This window comes from Oryctolagus cuniculus, chromosome 18, assembly GCF_964237555.1.
Source record: "Oryctolagus cuniculus chromosome 18, mOryCun1.1, whole genome shotgun sequence".
In the NCBI taxonomy this organism is placed as follows: domain Eukaryota; kingdom Metazoa; phylum Chordata; class Mammalia; order Lagomorpha; family Leporidae; genus Oryctolagus; species Oryctolagus cuniculus.
The window spans coordinates 8,825,937-8,828,435 of record NC_091449.1 but is presented as its reverse complement, the minus strand read 5'-3'; the positions used below and the strand labels follow the sequence as shown (position 1 = coordinate 8,828,435).

The 2,499-nt window shown below is 42.5% G+C and overlaps 1 pseudogene; it reads right to left on the bottom strand.

Moving 5' to 3' along the window:
• Window positions 1–737: 737 nt before the first annotated feature.
• Window positions 738–1,764, bottom strand: LOC100356930 (vomeronasal type-1 receptor 4-like; annotated as a pseudogene).
• Between the last annotated feature and the right edge of the window lie 735 nt (window positions 1,765–2,499).

Below are 2,499 nucleotides of genomic sequence, written 5' to 3'. Positions count from 1 at the left end.
CATGGTTGAATTTTGTGCAGAGACTCAGACACACCTCTGCATTTTATTGTGTATTAGAGAGAAACGTCCCTCGTTCTCCATCTCACACACAGGGCTGTTTGTATAGCTCTTTCCATGGGCACATTCATTTTTTCTGTGTCACAAACACTCCTCAGTCTCTTTAGTTGTTATGTTTTATGTTTTATCTGTTTAGAGTGCATCAATGTAAAATTTATCTTTTTAGGATTCATTCATAAGTCTTCAAAAGCAGAGTGTTGTAAAATTTGTAACACTGGAATCTAATAATCAAGTGCTCCATATCCATGTATCCTTTTTTCCCCTCATATAAATGTTTTATGGCAGGGCAATCATTTGGACTATCAGTTAACACAACCGTTAAGGCACTTACATCCCATATTGAAGACCCTGGCTTTGAGTCCTGGCTCCACTCCCAACTCAAGCTTCCTGCTAATATGTGCCCAGGGAGGCAGCAGGTGACATCTCAAGTAGTTGGGTTCTTGCTACCCATGTGGGAGGCCTCTATTAAGTTATTAGCTCTGAGCTTTGAACTGGTCCAGCCCCAGCCATTTGAGTGACCCAGTGGATGGAAATGTTTCTCTCTCTCTCTCTCTCTCTCTCTCTCTTCCCCCACCTCTTTCTCTCCCTCCCTCTATGCCTATCAAATGAAGAAATACAGTCATGTGTTTAAAAAAGAACAGCCTTTATGCTTTAAGCAATATTTATGGAGACTCTTCAGTTGCAGACAGGGCATTAGATCAGCCAGTGGAAGCTCTTTGAGAAAAGATGGTTCTCATCACGGAGAGGGAAGAAGTAAATCGGGAAATGATTTTATTATTTTTCATCAGCACAAAAGGGCAGATGGTTGGGTAACATGTGGATAAAATTCCACGAAGCATCTTGAATATTGGGTTTTTCTTGGGTGTATACAATGAATACAAGGTGAAGAGATTGTTTGAGCAATAAAAGAACACAAAGCAACTTACTAACAAAAGGATGGTGTGGATGGCTTTGTTTTCAGGAGGTGTCTGGCAGGGGAGGCTGGAGCTGTGGATGTGCTGGGCTCTCCTGTGATGTCTGCAGAGGTGATTCACCATGTACAGGCTCGTCCAGATCATGAGCACCACAAAGAACACATCTCGAAGCATTATGGCACTTAAAAATGACCCTAAGTGGTGGTCTCCAAATTGCCTAGTTTGACAGTGGCGGTGAGCATATTTATGGCCGATGGTGATATTGGATCTGGTGCCTACAGTTTCAATGATATAGATATAGATCAGCATGTTGATGGCCCAGAAGAAAAGGAAAGAGGGGAAATGCACACAGAGAGTTTTGATTTCAGCCATGCACATTTGGAACCACTGGGACTGATGATGATGGCCTGAAAAGCACTCAGGAGAGAGGTGGTGCAGATGGAAAGACCCCGGGCAACTCTGAATATGTATAAGATGACTTTGCAACCAACATCACCCAAAAAATGTCTCGCTCTCAAGGATGACATGATATCTGGAGTCAGCGTGAACAGGATGGTTAAAATATTGACCACTGTCAGGTGCATGAAAATCACATCTATGGGTTTCTTCAGGTGCGGCTGGATCAGGAAGGTGTACACGTATGCTTCCAAGAGCACCAAGTTCCCTGCAACACCAATACAAGTCTGGAAGATGAGAAGAAGGCCATCAATCATGTCACTTGAAAACATGAGTGGCATCCTAACACCAGGTGAGGCTGGCCTCCACTGCAAAAGAAGCAGAATGTCTTGCACAATGCTTGAAAAACAGAGCCTAGGAAAGTACAGAGTGAGAAATCAACATGAGGTGAGCGTGCTGGAACGTCCAGCTCCTCTGCATTTCAGGCCCAGGGTGGCCGCCTCAGAAACTGGATTCCAGGGATTCTCAGGAACCTCAAGCATGGAAACGGCTGTGAAGGAGGTAGGACTCAGACGCTGCCTCCTGCATTCATGTGTGTTACCCAGAAGCACATGCAGCCTGCAGGAGAGAGAAATTTGCTTGTCTGAGACATTTTCCTCTTCAGAGTATCAAACCTGTGCTCAGTACTCCCATCTCTGTCAAGAACACCGTATTATACTTTTTTTATTTTTTTTAACTTTTATTTAATAAATATAAATTTCCAAAGTACGGCTTATGGATTACAATGGCTTCCCCCCCCCATAACGTCCCTCCCACCCGCAACCCTCCCCTTTCCCACTCCCTCTCCCCTTCCATTCACATCAAAATTCATTTTCGATTCTCTATATACAGAAGATCAGTTTAGCATACATTAAGTAAAGATTTCAACAGTTTGCTCCCACACAGAAACATAAAGTGAAAAATAATAGATGATTTTTTAAATGATGATGAAATCAGATCAGACCTATTGTCATGTTTAATCCCAGTGAGAGTCAAGTTGGGAATTGATAATTTCTTCTTCTTTTTTTTTTTTACAGAAGATCAGTTTGGTATACATTAAGTAAAGATTTCAACAGTTTGCACCCCCATAGAA